Source organism: Cavia porcellus, unplaced genomic scaffold, assembly GCF_034190915.1.
Source record: "Cavia porcellus strain 051 isolate PalLab524CR breed Dunkin Hartley unplaced genomic scaffold, mCavPor4.1 scaffold_24, whole genome shotgun sequence".
Lineage (NCBI taxonomy): Eukaryota > Metazoa > Chordata > Mammalia > Rodentia > Caviidae > Cavia > Cavia porcellus.
Window position 1 is genome coordinate 1,669,261 of NW_026947507.1, and position 17,873 is coordinate 1,687,133.

At 40.8% G+C, this 17,873-nt stretch overlaps 1 long non-coding RNA gene across 1 annotated transcript; it reads left to right on the plus strand.

Moving 5' to 3' along the window:
* Positions 1-8,589: 8,589 nt before the first annotated feature.
* Positions 8,590-17,137, plus strand: LOC134472639 (uncharacterized). Its single transcript, XR_010042532.1, has 5 exons — positions 8,590-8,774; positions 9,378-12,054; positions 14,630-14,721; positions 16,207-16,367; positions 16,553-17,137. It is a non-coding gene; the product is annotated as an uncharacterized LOC134472639 (long non-coding RNA).
* Positions 17,138-17,873: the final 736 nt, after the last annotated feature.

The following is a 17,873-nucleotide window of genomic DNA, read 5'->3' on the forward strand; positions in this document are numbered from 1 at the left end:
ATCTGTTTTCTGCAGAAGGAGTGACACCAGGGATACAGCTAAATTAATACTGAGGTTCAGCGATGCCAAGACCTGGAGGTGGCCAAATGCCCTGATTACGAGGAACATCCCAGATGGGTGGACAGCAAATTGAAATCAGTCCAGGTTGGATGCAGGCAAACACAGGCACACTGTGTTGGTAGGGATTTCTGGAGAGTCCTCTCAGGTTGCTGATGCAGATAAGAGATAAGAATACCTTTAGAGAGAATGGCACCCAGCATGTGGGCAGGACTTAGCTTTGAATCCCAAGTAGAAAACTGATCTTCTGAGCAAAGCTATGCTTTTGATTGCAGGCACTTGAGAACACTGACATATCCTGGAAATCAAATAACATTCCTGAGAGTTTCCTTATGACTCCATGATTATAAGAGTTCAGGCCATAACGTTGTCACCATAGTCTAGGACACGTTGCTGTTTCCTGTCTCTTGTATCTCCCCCACAGGAAGAGTAGCTTCAGGAGGGCCCAGTGTGACAAGGCACAGATCCATTAATCACTGAAGTTGTATAAACACCAGCATGGATTGCGTGTGAGCTGGCTCTCCTCCCGTGTCAGGGGAGAACCCTGAGCACTGGCCCTTGGTTGAGGAAGGCAACAGCAGGAGGGCAGGATGATAAAGCTTAGGGGTACCACACTGATGGGCAGTTACCTTTATTTGAAGGTGAAAATAAGGAGAAGCAATTGGACCTGAATTTGGGGAGTGTCACTCTAGTATTAAAGAAGCTAAAGCTCTTGTAAGGTATCTGAATTCATCAGCTTTGCATTACTACCACGAAATACCTGACATGGGCTGCTCATAGTAGAAAGAGAGGTTCATTATGGCTAATGAGGGTGTAGATTCAAGGGCAAACATTAGTAACCAATGTTTGTACCCCTAGAGATGGTGACATTTGACTGGACTATGTGTTGGAGTGAGTTTGCATCTTTAGCCAGGAAACAAAAAAGAGACCAGGGTCCTACAGGTTCCTTCAAGGTTCCACTCCCAACGACATAAGGCTACAAATCTTAAATGTCTGCAATGCTTCCAGTATTACCACCCTGGGGATCACATCTTTAATCACAGCAGTGGCTGTCTGTCTTCCTACAGGTCTGAGTTCCATCCTCCACTGCTTGCCTTATGCAGTGTAGTGCAGGTGCCACTGCTTTTGAAAATACTGGACTTTTTGACATAGCACTTGTTGAGCTATCAATACGAATATGAGTACAGTACTTCAGGCCCATAGACTTTCCTGCAGTTTAACTGAACCATTTAAATAAAAATTCCCAAGAGCAGAGAAAACATATGCTCAACGCAGAGTTAATGCTGAAACACAGGCCTTGTAATGCTGGCCTTGAAAAAAAAAAAAACACAGAAAATTTCTATTTTCCATGCATGGTGTTGGCTTCAAAATATATCTTCCAGGTTGCCTTACATAACTTATTTCAATCTTAAGAAATGATAAAAGAAAGCTACAAAAGTCACAAGGTATGAGATGTAACACATTTGCTGGCCAGTCTGTCATGATTTCTTCATCAAAGAGAAAATCAATAATTTAACACCAAGAGCAACTTCAGAAATTCCACTGGACCATTCTAGAAGACATTTGTATTTACTCATGTTGCAGGAAGACACCACTTCTGAGTTCCCAGGTGAGGCGAACTTTAGCAGTGATTTTTTTCTAAAAAGGGAGAGCATCCCAGGCGTGTTAAGCTGAGATTATTCTCTCAGTCCTTGAAGAGGCACAGTTCTCCTGGGAGGATGCAGCTTCTTTCAACTCCTGACAGACATCTTTGTCTGATGAGGAGGAAGATTCAGAATTCTGTAGTGTATGTGGTGAACCTTATATATCAGTCACTTGCTTTTTCTGCGACTCTTTTCCAGTAATGAACATACTATTCCTTAGAGCAACGAGACTACATACTAGTCGTGTTTCTATATTAAGTGAATGGTTAAAGTGGGTAATATATCTTGAACTTCTTCACTAAGTGAGAAGGGTGGAGAAGAGCAGAGCCTCTCCTTTGGACTATTCTCACTTCTAGTACATCTTTCAGATTCAGCAAGTCTCCACAGTCTAGAAGAGTGAATAGGGTGCCTTCTACATGTCTTGACCAATGTTGTGCTTTCTTATTGGTCAACCTATCATCATAGGTTCAGTTAAAATCAATGGTTGATATACAAGTTGTCAGAGGACTGCTCATGCCACATTTCCTCAGCTAAGTCATGCTCAGTAGATAGTATTGAAATACTTTTGCTTTTGTTATTACCCTCATCCTCCTGTTCCTCCTCTCCAGTTGGTAGTCAAGTCTCAGAAAAAGAGATCAAATCTTGTTGCAACATCAGTTTTGTTAAAATGTGCCACTGAAGATCTGCTATTAATGTATTGAGTCTTCTTGGGATTTTGCTACTATAAAATCTGATTGACAGAACACAAAATTTATAAATTACAAGATTTATAGAATAAAACTACTGTCTTCAACACTTTAATCACACTTTTTCTCCTGCCTGGAATGTCTTTTCTCATGCATCTGAAAAACTCATGCTAGAAGGGTCACTGGTTAAACTGTTATCTCCTAGCAAATCTCTCTCTTGCTCTTCTTCTTTTGGTCTCTCTTTGTGGTTTGGAGGACTGAACTCTGGGCCTTCTCACTGAGCTAAATCCCCAGATCTTTTTTCACCTTTAAATTTTGGAACAATGTCTTGCTAGGTTGCTACATTGCCTAGACTGGGCTCAAACTTGCAATTGTCCTGTCTCTGTCTCCCAGAGTGCTGGGATTGCAGGCATGTGACATTATGCTTACCTCTTAGCAGGTCTTTTGAAGAAGCTACCTTTTCTCCACTAAGCTCTACAACTACCTAAGTTGTGAAAGCAAGCCTCTTTCTTCTACATTTTAGCAAATTTTGCATACATTATTATTATGGTACACATAATATTATATTACAGCTAGTTTTAAATAAATGCTTTCCTTGTGATGATTCTAAACTTCTGACGGTTTTTCTTTTCTCTTGTCAACACAGCCTACCTCAAAATCTGGCATATGTCAAGAGATCCTCCCCAAAGCCTCATGCACTCCAAGGTGGGGCTTTTGGGAGGTGATTGGGTCATGGGTGCATGATACTCAACAGTGGTTTAGTCCACTGATAAATTTACAACTAAATGTGATGTTAGAAGATAAGACCTTGTCAGAAGGGGTAGGTCACTAGGGGCATGGCCTGGGAAGATCTATCTCTTTATTCTTTTTATCTCTTTCTGCTTCCTTGCCATAAACAGTTCTCTTCGGCCATGCCTCTGCCATGCTGCCCTGGTTTGGAGCCAGCTGACTAGACCTCTACAAACTATGTGCCAAAATGAACCTTTTCCTCCTGTAAGCTGTGGGTGTCAGGTACTGTGTCCCAGTGATGAGTAAGTAACCAAGACAAATGAACACTCTTATGTTTGGGTAGCACAAATGTCCCACTGTGCTGGCCTGCGGATAAGTCCATATAGACCCTAGAGGGAGAGTGAGGATAAAAGGGACAAGAGACGCAAAGAATGGAGACAAGACAGAAGTCTGATAAAGTCTCCTTTACTCTAGGAAAGAGTATCAAATATACAGGGTATTGGGGAGGAGGGAGTTGGGTTCTGAGATGTCAACAGGTAACTTAGCAACAGTGGCAAGACCAAGGGTTGTAGGTTAAATCACAAGGCGGGCTGATGGGCTGATTAACGTAATCCCTGAATAGGCCAAAGAAGCTAGGCAAGGTGCTGCTTAATTACCAAACTTAACTCCTAGAGGGGATTAAGGTGGTGCGGCCTGCAGATATAAGGTGGCAGCCAATTACAGGGCTTCTCACATCCCACCCTTAGCCCAAAATGAATATTTTGCACCATTGCTGCCTGCAACTATCTGTTTAAATGAATGAATCATACAACCTGAGAATGCTACAGACCAGAGGCAGTCCTAGCAGACCAAGTAGACAGTAAGACATTTTTCTCTCCAAGGTCTAGGCCTGACTTTTCCTTTGGAGAGAAGCCAAAACCAAAAGAAAAAAAAAAAGGTTTTTTTTGAGGACTCAACATAGGCAGGGCCACCCTGGGACCCAGAGTACATTTTGCAGTAGAGGCCTGAGGGGATAGGTGCCACTCATTTCTGTGTCCAAATGTAAGGTTTGAAGAGTACAGAGGTGACCTGAGAGAACTCTGTATCATTTGGCAATAAGAAGTATCAAGAGCAGTTTTGAAAACTGCCAAATATAGGGCTTTTAGGAGAAGACATCCAAGGATTGCTGTACTACCAAGAGAAATGGTGGTGCAAAGGCCAGACTCTTTTGGAAATCAGTAAAAAAGAGACCAGAATCTGGACACTATGGTGTGTGCCTGTAATTCTCACACTCTGGAAGTCTGAGGCAGGAGAACTGCAAGTTTGAGCTCAGCCTGGTACCTTGGTGAGATCCCGCCTCACAATTTAAAAAAAGTATAAGTGGCTGAGGATGCAACTCAGTGTGAAGGCCCTAGGTTCAGTCCTCAGTAACACACACACACACACCATAGCCAGAGGACTGGACTATATGCATATATGATTTCCCCTCAAAGGACTCCCAGGACATCAGGATGGACTTGGTTGTAGAGGCCACCCAGCTAACACCACTGAGTTTAGTGGTAATAAAACCTAATTTGTGCTATTTAATGGAGCTTAGGAAATCTCAGACTACAGATGACTAATAGCTGCAGAGCTCTTAATGGAGGATGCCCTGATTTGCATGTGTACCCTAGAGTTTCTAATGTTGGAAAGTTAACCCTTAATGCAACAGTATTGAGAAGGGGTATCTAATGAAGACTGTTCTTATGAATGGGTTTATGATATTGTTTTTAGAGTGCATCAGTTATTGAGCTCCTGATAAAATGAGTTTGGCATAACCCCCTCTCCTGTGTGAAGGCTCTACTTTGTTTTGCTGCATTAAGAAGACCTTCCCAGAAGCGGCCCCTCAATCCTGGACTTCCCAGGCTCCATCATGTAAATCAAACAAGTTTTATTCATTACAAATGCCCTGGGATGTTCTGATACAGCAGCACAAATGGACAGAGGACCCGTGTAAAACCCTAAAAATCATACACTTATTAGAGCTATGCTTTGATTAGGAACCCTTAAAGATAGGGGCTCAGGTTAGGCACAACTTTCCCATTTCTTGACTTTACAGGAACTCAATCATTTGAGTGGATATTGAACGTGGAGTGTTCACTTGAAAGATTAAAGTCCAGGAGACAAATGTGTTTGATGGGAAGCATGGGAAATGCTGGCTCTTTGGCTGTAGGCACTTCAAGGGGAAATTTACCTTGGTGATTTAGCCACAGGCTGGGGTGTGAGCCTTTTGTGTTTCAGGTTCAAAAACAGAGAAATTGGTTTTGTTAGTACACTGAGGTAAGATCACTTTATGGGGTCCTCGTTCACACTAAGCAAGTTCACAAGAGATGGATAGATGTGTAAATCAAAATGCTATTTTGTTAATTTACAATGACAAGTAAAATCAGAAAGGAGATCAGACACACATTCTGTTTCAAGCACATTCTCTCCCTGTGATGAAATCTAGGTGGGAAGTCAAATGATCATCAGAAGACAGCCGGGTGAACCTGGAATCAGCTAGAAGAGGGAGCTGGCTGCCTGACTGGAATCCTAAAGGAAGCCAGATGCTTTGTTTTGCAGCAAAGTATGCATCCAAGGGGTGAAATGGGCCACATTCTGCAGACAGGTTATCATTGCAGTGCAGACCTGGGCACACACAATTCCCTCCTCCTCACGGACACCGCTTTGTCTCATGCTACCCACACCTTTTGTGTTGGACGTGTTGTTCCTTCAGCTGGGTTGATTTCCTTGATTAGTTACAGCCCAGTTTTCCCTCTTTTTTGCTCTTGCTTTCCTGCCTATCAGGTGAAGCTGGGAAACAGACACTTGTTCTGAGTGCCTCTAACCTAGCTTTAACATCAGCAGTGACTGTCATGTCCTGCTGAAGTCAGGGAACCTCCTGTGGTCATGTGAGATTGGTGTGTAAACCCAACACCCGTTCCACACATACACACACACACACACACACACACACACTCCATAGGTTTGCTTGTCAACTTTCAAGCCAGGTCCAGTTGGGTAGAGGACGCTAATGAATTGGTAATGAGGGCAATCAATACCTTTATCTCAGCGGCTCTTCCACTCTGTAAACATTTGCTACCTTAATTGAACCTGGAGTGAGACGCTGTTGGAGCCCAGTGGCTGAGAGCACTGTTATGTCCTAGAATTACAGGCTCATCCGCTGCATCAACACTCACACAGTGTTTGAAACGCTCTGGGTTATAGATGAGGCAGGCCCTTGTGAAAAGGAAGCAATCTCTAAAAGAGAGTAGCTTTGTTTGGCTTCTGGGGAAAGAAATGTTTCCTGAATTCACTGGTTTGGGTGCTGGCGCTTCGGCCCTCTGTGCTGTCTTTCCCAATGATCTTTCCTTAGACTCCTCCCTGATGGATAGGATGACCCATGTTAGCTTTCATACTACCTGAAATGTATTAATGAATAGCAATACTGACAGCTTATATGCTAGACTCTGTTCTATGAATTCTTTTAACTATCCTGTGAAGCTTGGCATTACTATTGCCTTCATATTACAGAAGAGAAAATGAAAGCTTACCTTGTCTAAAGTCATTACCTCATACTAAATTGGTAAGTTTAACCTAAATCTGTTTCCATACTTGCTTGACATTTGGCCCAACAATAAGTGATAAACTGCAACTTAACTCTATGCAAACAAGCTGCCAACTCATTTAAGGGTGCTGTACATTCTCAATCACAGAGGAATTTCCGCCAGTCACAGGCTACCAAGTGATCACGTGCATGTTGCACTGAGCCCATTTAAGAAAAATGCTGACTGTAGCCAATCAGGTTGTTTTCATGTTACTTCCTTTTTTCTCACTATAAATATAACCTGCAAATGTCACGCAGTGCAGCATATGAACCCACCTTTAAGGTGGCTGCAGTGGTGCACAACTGTAATTCCAGCAGCAGGAGGCTGAGGCAGGAGGTTGCAGATTTGACTCCAGTCTGGAAAAAACAATGACCCTGTCTCAAAAATAAATAATAAAATATAGAAGGCTGGGAATGTAACTCATGGTGAAGGCCTGGGCTCAATCCCAGGACAACTGAAAAACAAACAAGCAAGCAATAGCTTTAGTCCTGAAGACTGCTTGGTTCTAGATGCTTTTTGTTGCTGCAATAAACTATGTTAAATTGAATTTTTCTCTGATTTTCTTTTAACACCAATAAGTGTTAAAGCTAGAATCTAAATCCGTCAGCCTGCCTCCTTATCCATAATGTTGAACAGAACTGAAGGGTTTCTCACAATGTATCCAGCTCACTTGAAAGTACTAGCACTTCCTATCTGGGTTTCCAGAAGTATGCCTTAAAATTAGAGCATCCTGACAAGGAATATTAGATTCTACTAATCATGTAACCTTGTTTTTCATTTCTCTCTGAAATGCAGTTTGTTTAAACTGAAAGGGTTAGACTAAAGAATCTCCAAGTCCTGTTTTAGTTGTGACTTTCTGGGTTTATTTCTATTATCCCTGCTACTAGTACTGTATTTGTATGTCATTTTAACAATTTATATACAATATTTTGTTTTGTTATTGAATGACCATTGGGTTAAAGTACAAGTTTTGCTTACTTTTACATTTCTGGAACTATCTGTGAAATGTTCCTATATTTATTAAGTTGTTCCTAACTATTCTGCAAGATAGGCAGGCAATATCATTATTTTCACTATGTAGATGAAGAAATCCATGCTTAGAGAGGCTTAGTACGTAACCTAAAACCACGGAGTTTACTTCTGTACTGTTCTTTGTTCCATTTATCCTTCCCCGGGCTTTGCTGTAAATGTACCTGCTCTCCCACAGCAGCAAATCCTCAAGCAATAAATAACAGTACAGAATGCATTTTCTAGGCAGCTGTCTTCCAGAGGAACAGTAAGATTGTGCTTGGAATAATGTAACTTTTCTAGCTACTCATTTAAGAGGACAAATTGTTCTGAGGTGTTTTTGAAGAACTGTAGAGCAACTGAATATTATGTGTACAAGTGATTTTCAAACTGAGTAACTGATAGCTGAAGATGAACTTTCGATTGCTTTTTGTTTACTGTGTTGCAAATCCTCAGTGTGGAACAGTGAGTTATGCACAGTCACCAGGAGCTCGGTGAAATGACAAGGTAGCTCAAATGACTCAGACTTCACCATGGCACAGCAGGACACCTTTTTTCTTTATGGGATAAAGTAGCTCAAGTTTTGCAAACTTCAATTTAACAAAAATGAAAACAAGTTAAGAATTGTATTCAGACTTTGATTAATTGGGATTTTACACGATATCAGTAATAAATTTTGCCAGCAAAATTTTTCCAGAGATATACTGTGTGCACAGAGAGAAAAAGAGCGCCAATCATCTTAAGAGTGTCCCAGAGTTTAATTCCCTGAGGTTCTGTTCTCTGGGAACTGTTTATCTCCTTCAAGACTCAAATTCTCCAGACTTGTAAAGGAATGTTGGCATCAGACGGACGATCCTCTGGGAGAACAGAGTCCCATAGACACATCAGCTCCATTTATTAGCATGAAAAATCCTTCTTGGAAGATGCTTGGGTATTATCAGTGGTGGGAAAATGGGGTGAAAGGAAGGGAGTGCATAAGGACTGAAAATGTCAGAGCTGAATCAGCTGCAACACGTGAGGCGCCCCAGGACTCAGCAAAAGGAAAGGTATAGACACTTCTGGCTGGCCCTGAGCTCCACACACGCTTGCTCTTCTTCCCTATGAACCGGCTGTGCTCTTCTGCAATGCTGGTGTTTCTTAACTTTGCAGGGCAAGACATTAGCGTCTAGACATAGAGGGACTGGGTATTCTTTATCCCATTTCCCACCACAATACTTTACTTAACTAATAAATTATGAGCACTGTGAGGGAGGGACATTTTGTTTTATATTTCTAGCCCCTCTTTTCTCTCCTAAGTCCTCTTTACTATCCCTAGATGATTTCACACTGTTTCTTGAAGGATTCTATAGTGGGGTTTTAAATAATTTTTAAATTAGAAAATAGTCTTTCTTATATGGATAATACACTTTGTTTTTTTATGATCAAGACCTACCAGAGGGAATTTTATGGCTTTTGTTGCTATTGTGAATAGGTTTCCCCCTCATATTTTAATTAGTGAGGGGTTTCTCCTCACACTTTATCCTTTAATTAGTAATATATAAAAAACTTGTTGAGTTAATTAGGTATTGCCACAAAAATGCTGCATAACAAAACCATCTCCAAATAGTCGATTACCACAATCATCTTGTTTTCTACTGGCTATGGATCAGATGAAAGTGGATCAAAAAGACTGCGTTCAGCCAGGAGCGGTGTGTTAAGCCGCAGGCCCACCAGGCTGGGGAAGCAGTTGCTCCATAGTATATTTTTGGGCCTGGGCTGAAGGACAAGAATTCTTTGAGGAACTACGGTATTTTCCTGAGCATGGTACAAGTGAAAGAGGCCAAGTAGAAAAACCAGATGGACCTGAAGACTTGTGATTTGAACTCTATGCTGCCAAAAGATAAGTCAAAGTCCTGATCCCTGTCTATATTTGGCTGTTGACAGTGAGCTTATTTGAAAATAGAGTTTTTATGGATGTGGTCAAGTTAGGTCATGCTGCATCAGGGTGGACCCTAATGCAATGACTGAGGTCCTCGTAAGGTAAGAGAAACTGGAACACAGATACCCATGCAGAACACATACAGCAGTGAAGGCAGAGAGCTGAGGTGTGCTGACAAAATGAAGAAACGCTAGGGATTTCCAGCAACAGGCAGAAGGTAGGAGAGAAACATGGAGCAAACTCTCACTCTGGCCCAAAAGAAGGAACCAACCCTGCCAAAAGGTAAATTTTGGACTTTTGGCCTCCACAACCATGAAAGAATAAGTTTCTTTGATTTTAAGCCACTAATTTGTAGTTATATACTATAGAATCCTAGCAAACTAGTACCAGAGCTAAGCTTCTCATGTCTACCCGCATTCCATTGGCCGAAGCAGGTCACATGGCCTAACCTAAAATCAACGTGCAGAAAGATCATTCTGGACCATTGTATGTGGTTAGGGTGTGGCTACAAAGAGGGAGATTTGGGATGATAATTTTATGTAGCCCACAAAAGATTTAGATGTGATCTACTGTCCTTTAGACAAGACAGTGTATTCTAACGATTAATAGTATCTTGGATTAAGAGATTCTCTAGCAATTTTTAACAGCACAACCTTTGGCAAATTAATCTCCAAACACCAGTTCCTTTAATTGTAAAATGAGAACAATAATAGCAGCAACCTTGTAGGATTATTATTAGAAGTACGTGATTGATATTTATGAAGTCTTTATTTCAGTTGTTCACACATAGCAGGGGCCAATAAATATTAACCTATTTTCATTATTATTGGTATCAGCAAAGCAGCAAAGGACAGGTGATTTTTTTTTTCTATTGGGACTTTGGAATTGTGAGTGAGAAGAAGGCTATGCATATGGAAAAGATTCAAATTTTACTTTGTGGAGCATAGTTTAAATTACATAAATGGTTTGTTGGGTGAGTAAAATTTAGGAAGAAAAAGAACCTATTTGCCAGAAGAATAGCCAGTTTAAGAAACCTTAAAACTGATTATGAAGGAGGATGAGATAAAGCTTTTAGCTACTGAGCAGTAAAGATGGGGGAATTCACTTGGATAAATATCAAGAAAGAAGGCAGAAACAGGACTCAGAGTATTGATATCTCTTTGCCAACATGCAGAATCTCATAGTTATAACATGAGAAGGTCATCTCATGAGTTGACCACCTCAACCTATGGGATGAAACTCTGAATATTACTAAGAGCATAGTAAAGGACAGGCCCTTTTATTTTTAAAAAATTTTTAATTAATTTATGGAGTATATTAGTTACCTTGGGATTTGATCATTATACACTGGCTGCATGCACTGAGTATGCTCTTCAAGAGGAAGCAGTTCATGAGAAAATTGATGTGGTTTTGTGCACTGATGTTTACCTACTGCAAGAGTCACAACCCAAGAAACGGAACCTGTGGAAAGAGGTCAAAGAAAGAGATTTGAGAAGTTTTTATTACTTGAGTTTTCTGTAAATCACATGATTAGATGAAACCAAAGGGTATTTTCTTTTAGTAAGTGCCAGACAAAATAAAGGGAATGTGGGAATATGTGGGAGTGTAGAGACATGGTTAGTCCTCACTGGGTTGAAAGCATCAGTCATGCTTTCAGGCTTCCTTAGGAGAAGAGAAAGCACCAAAAGGAACTGTGGATAAAGTCTTATTTCCACAGTGAGGAGGTTTTTGGGAATAACTAATAAGAAGCAATAACTAGAATTCACTGAGTACTTATAGATGAAGCATGCATCTAGAATGATTACGTGCTTCATTACATTTAACTTTTGTGATGACCTCATCAAGTTGATGTCTTTTAATCTTCATCTTATAGGTTGAAACACTCATGGGGAAAAAAATAACTAAGTCAATAGCTGAAGGCTACATGAGGAGTGGCAGGACTAATTTTAGGGCACACATTTTTCACCATGAATTATCCCTGAAAGTAGGCAAATCACTACCATCTTTATGAGCCTGGAAAATATTCAGAAGAAACTGATACCAGGAGGCAATAGATGGTGATCATAGCAACCATTTGGTGCAAAAGAGCCAGGGCCTCTGGGCTCAAGGGGCCAATGATGTAGAATTATGAAATGAGCCAAAAATTTCATAAGCAACTCATGTTCTTCCCCAATTTGCAAGCCCAGTCACACCTTTGTTCAATTGTGACAATTGTCCTTTTGTTATGTGTATTGATTTATTCATTTCCTAAACCTAGCATTAACAATTTTGAATCTTTGAAGAGGGTGCTCTACTGCTTGGAATGTCATTTAATCTCTCCCCCACCCTGGGGGTTTCTGCTCTTCCCTCAAGGCCCAGTTCCAGTGGCATCCCCTTTTCTGAAGCCTCTCCTGCCTTCCTGGCTACCGGTGAGTTCTTTGGGGCAGAGACAGTGTCTTCTGAACCATATCTGGGTCCTTTAACACTATTACAGCACTTGGCACAAGTAGATATCAGTGTGTGATAAAGAGAAAGCCACAGAAATATAAGTCCATGTCTTATTCACACAAAATGATCAAAATGAAATAAGCGAGATACTGGGCTATTTGTCTAGCATTTTGGAGGAGTGCCATTGCTTATACTAATTGAAAAGTGAAAGTTACAGATGCATACAGCCTATTTTATTTTGAAGGAAAATTCATCTTGCTGTTTTATGCAAGCGGGTAAAATATGCTCATAAAACAGTCTCTTCTGAGAATGACAAATATTTCAGGAAAATTTCAGTGGAATTATTTCTTTGTGCCTTTATTACCTAGCCCTCTATAAAGATGACTAGAAGGACAAAAGATATAGATGAGAGGATGACTCCAAAACGGAGCAAAACAGAATAGGTGAACCAGAATTCATAATTAGGGAGGATTTATGTGAATCTCAGGATCTTAAAAGTTAATCTAAAAAAATCTGTTTAGTATGATCACACTATGGAAGTGTTTGTGAGCAAATCATAGAAAAAAATAAATTTATTTAACAGTTTAAAGGAAGACAATAAACAACTGTGATGGTGATTTAGAGTTTATTGTTTTTGGTAAAGTCCTGCTGAAAAATGTTTCATATTGATGTATCCTGTTTATCTGTTTTCTGGGTTATTTGTGAAAATTCTTGTGTCAGCTAAAATATATTGTTTACATTGAATCATTCAAAACCACTTTTCAAACAAAATATTCTTTTATTAGGAAGAAAACTGCTCCCTTTGGAGGATGAGCTAATTAAATTTTGGGCTTTTCAGAGTTCACAGACTACAATATGATGAAATCCAAATTTACAATTACTTGGGTAGGAATAAATTAGAAACAATTATAACAAATGAGTCACATTATTTGTTAATTCGTACCCTCACTCTCATCACCTAAGAAGAAAATAAGCCACCAGTATCTGAAATTGTAGTTACATATTTATGAAGCTCATAGTTCCTGTGCAGGATTTGAAAAGAGCAAACAGTAATTGTTAAGGCCACAGCAGAAACAAGGTTTCCTCAGAAGTTTAGCATGGTGCTTCCTTTTGTAGGTCATTTCGACTTGGTATTTACAGGAAAAATGTGGACTAGGGACAAGTAGCAGAATTGAAATCCTTTTTAAAGATGATAAGAGCTGCCATTTATTGAGTTCTTACTGTGTTGCACTCATTACGAAAACCATTTCATTTCATTTTCAGGAAGACCGCATGACATCAATATTATTAGTGCCAGGCTGGCAGATAAAGAAACTATAGATTGTAGAAGTATATGCTCCAAAGTCTTAGAGATGTCAGGTGGCAGAGCTGGAATTAGATGCCAGGTTGGATTCTGGTGTTCTTGAACACGCGTACTACATTATTATCCTCTAGCTTGCATTTGAATTTCCTACCAGTTGACTATGAAAATCCCACCAGTTGACTTGCACCACATTTAAACACTCTCATGACATTGAGATCAGAGATAGAAGTTTTTCTTAAGTTAACCTCAATTCATACAAAAAATATGGCATATGCTTAATGTTTGTTAGAATGAAAGATGTATTGCCATTAACCCCCTTCTAAAAAGGGGGACACTTGTCCTGTCCATCTGGCCATCTACTTAAGCAGTTCTGCAAGTCTTCTCTTGTGAATGTCCTTAGTTGCACTGTTGTGGCTGCCTCAGTGTCCTGAATTGATTCAAAATGTTTCCCTTTCTGGTCGTTTTGACTTTGGGCAGGAGCCAGAAGCCAATGGTGCCAGACCTGGTGAGTCAGTTAGATACGGACGCAGTGTGATGCTTTATTTAACTGCAGTTGCAATAAACAGTTGGTCAGTGAGGGGTGGTCAAAAAATACAGTGAGTGTTGAAATTTTAAAATGCAGTCTAATGAAACACATTGCCATTACTCCCCTGCAAAATATTCTTCATCACTTCTAATGCATTAGCTTGTTCTTAGCAATGTGTCCCTTACTATAATAATTTTTGAATTATTTAAACATTCACCGTATCTTTTAATATCTCACTGTGCTTCTTGTATCTCACTCAGCCTTGATAACTGCTTGTATTTGTGGAATGAACAAATTTTCTTAGAACAGCTTGTGGGCATATCAAACTTTTATTAGCATCGAACTTGCGAGAATCCACCTAGCTATACAGTTCTGCTCCATTAAAAGACTGCTTATTAACAGATGAGAGACCAAAAACCCTGAAAGCACTGAGGAAGGAAGCAACACTGCACGGCAGTCAGTGGCTGAGGCTGGGTCCCTCTCTCCTAGATCCGCGTGTGGGGCCCATGAGCCTATTTTGTCTCTGATTTTCTGTGTATGTCTCCATCTTATTCCCCCTTCCGTGTCCCTCATCTCTCTACTATGAGAACCAGAGAGGTAGAGGATACCATGATTGTTTTGTATGCCATAGCCATTGCTGAATCCTAGAACCTCCAGGCTTTCAATATTTGTTGAATCAATAAATATGTCCATAACTATATGATCAGTTTTCAAGTCTGTGTTTTAGGCCTCTGCAACAGAAATGCTTTCTGTAAGCCACACCGTCATGAAACACAATGGGGCAGCTACAGAAAAGAAAACTCACCTGAAACAGGGAAGGTGAGTTTTTTATTTTTGTAATTCTTTATGTTTTAACCACTGAGAAGTCATATGTGTGTCAGCTAATTTTCTGCTTTGTCTCAGTACAGCTGAGTGTGATGTTTTAGACTGATTGTCTAGAGAATCTCCCAAACAATCAGGAGCCACGTGCAGATGCAGAGAGACCGTGTAGCTTTCCATTTTCCAGAAAGCAACTCACAAACCCTGCGCATGGCTGTTTGGATTCTGCAGCATGATAGAAGAGATTTTCTCCCCTATAAATCACATCTTTCATTCTGCAAAAATGCAGGTCATGTACAGTAGCAGGTGCAGAATTACTAATAGAATTCCAGCTCCATGAACCATATTGCAGGGTTTTCTGGCTTACAAATGTACGTTTTTGCTCTTTAGGATGATTTCAGGGATAAATGTGGGCAGCAGATAAAGACTAGCACCTTGTGTCCACATGGAAATGGGCTTATTTATGGGCCTTCTTTGGATGATCCTCTGTTTGGGGAATAAAGTGGCTAAAGGACCTTTAATGATGCCTTCCTCAGTTTGCCCAAACATTTTGCCCAATCATTAGACATCTGCCATGGGCTAGCAATGCCAACATTAGCTATAGGAATGAAAGAAAAACATCTCCATATTTCAAATAAATTCAAGAAAGGAGCCAGCCTACCTCACAGGAACAAGCGGAAGGGGTGGGAGTTTGTTGTCGTCAGTATCTTCTCCTCTATGTGCTCACAGAGGTACTTGTGATAAAGGGGGAGAAAAACTCCCAACCTACTGGACGTACAGTACAAGTTAATGTTCTCTAAAATCAAAGAGTGAATTTTAGGAATGACAGAAGTTAAGAGGAAAATATATTTATTGAGAAAAAGAAAGCTTCTGTCTGAGAGACAAAAGGGGTCCTGAGGGGTTGCCACAGACTCTGTCTTTTCTAGGGATTTTTATTAAGCAAAATCATGAAGTGAGGCAGCCGAAGGTGGGGAAAAATGGGTGCAAGGTGGGTATGAGGTGGGACAATAAAACAATAAGATTAACTGCACAGATAACTGACTAAATTGGGGACAAATGGGGAAGCCAGTTACATGGCAAGCTGGCATGCCTAAAGAGCAGTGACTCTTTCTGTAGGGAGTGACTCCTGGCTTCCTCAGGGTGATAGAGATCTCTTTAGAATATCAATACCTGATGCTTATCCTTAGAAAGAATGTGGGTGCATTTGACGTATCTTGTCTCCTAAGGTCAGGTTCACAGCAGAGATGTCTGTCTCCACTGCAGTTGCAAAGTATCTGGCCTTCTGCATTGGTTCCTCTGAGGGCCCAGCCCTGTCTGACTGCCTAGAATATTTCTAACTCAGCTGCCTGTAACACTGGTGCTGGCAGGCTATGCATGCACACACAAGTCGGGGTCGCTTCAGACCTTTCCTTCTCAATTGGGAAGAACTGCCAAAGCCAAAAATCACGAAGTTTTCTCTTGGTCTCATTTTGTTGTGCCAAAAAGGAAAGAAGGAAGGAAGAAAGGAAGGAAGGAAAGAAGGAAAGAAGGGAACCCTAACTGCCCATCCCATCCTGGAAGTGTGGTACAAAGAGCAGAAGGAAGGGAAACTACAAACGTGTCTCCCTGTGCTGTTCGGGACAGTGCTGAAAGTGGAAGGGGGCCAGGTACTGAAACCGTCCCGTGAGATGATTCTGGGCTCTACTGCCCACGTTTATCAGTTTTTCAGTCCTCATTAGGTTCACCTCATTTGATTTGGAAAAGGATAAGGTCCTGCTCTCCATAATGTTTGGGGGTGATTCTGACCCTTAAGGTTTTCTAGGTCATGGTGATCAGGGCCGTTTTTCTTCAGGGTCCAGAAAGCTGCATGACTTCTCCTACCAACATCCTGGGAGGAAGTTTCCATAGGTGCTCAGCGTGCAAAGCCTGAGGGGTTTCCTCTTCATGATCTTACTCCTTTGAAGGCCGGATGAGAGAATCAGTAAGGGAGCTGACTGTGCAGGCTGGAGAGCAGAGCACTGGATGACCTCGCGGGGACTCTTGAGTGGCCAAGGGGAGCCTTGACCCAGCACTCTTACTTGGCGTGTTCTCCAAGAGCAGTGTCTTCTCCGAAAACGCCTTTGCTTCTTTTTAGGGTGGGGAGCTGGGATGAGGGCACGGGGCTATCAGGAAAGGGGAGACTGTGTGACTGCGGAAGATGGTGGCCAAAGGAAGCGCATATCCCCTGTGTGTTTCCCAGCACAGCAGCCAAGAGCCGCTCTCCAAACTTGGAAGGTCCCCAGGCTCCTGCCCTTGGCCAGGAAACTGGCTCCCTTCAGCCGTTCTGCGAATATTCTCTTTATATTGTGCCTACAGCATTCGTGCTGCTCCCTCGCTGATGTTATTTAAAGCCTGCCTTCTTTTCTTTAAATAAAATTTTATATTTATTAAATTGTTATATGTTCATTGGTTTTTAGAACAACCGTACACTATTAAATCCTTCACCTCAGGGACTGGGCATCAGTCCTTTTTCCCAGTCTTTCCCTCTGCTTTTCTTTCCTACAAATACGATCTTTCAAAAATTTTAGCTAGTGCTTCTGATACAGTCACACCTTCACTGCTTTGAAACTTACCAAACTTGGTACTTGACACATTTTGATGCCTTTGTTCCCATACTAGTCCTTTATGGGGTATTTGATGGGCAAGCTAGAACCTGGTGTCCGTGACAGTAAATTGATTAATTTACTATCCTTTCCAGATAAAATTTGTTTGGTACTTACTCTTGTTGTATTGGTCATACATACAGAAAAAATAATGATGAATATCAAAGGTACCCTTGTATTTAGCTCTGCTTTCTTTTTTTCTAATATGAATTTTGGGGCTACTCATTAGTGCATCAATTTTAGGTAGTGGTACTGATTCTATTAAGATAGGTGAGTACTGAGCCCTTATATCTCCACGTGCTTGTCCTCTCTCCTCTCCAAGATGGTCATATCACAGTTTTTAATGTTATCATGGCTATGTAAATACAATGTATTGCTTAGCCAAATATTGTGATTCATTTTTGTGTTATTATTATTGTAAGCCAATAAGCCTAATGTGAGTCTTCAGGTAGGATACCAACCTATATTAGTTTTCCATTGCTATAACAAAATACCAGAGAGTAGATAATTTATTAAAAAACAACGTAACTC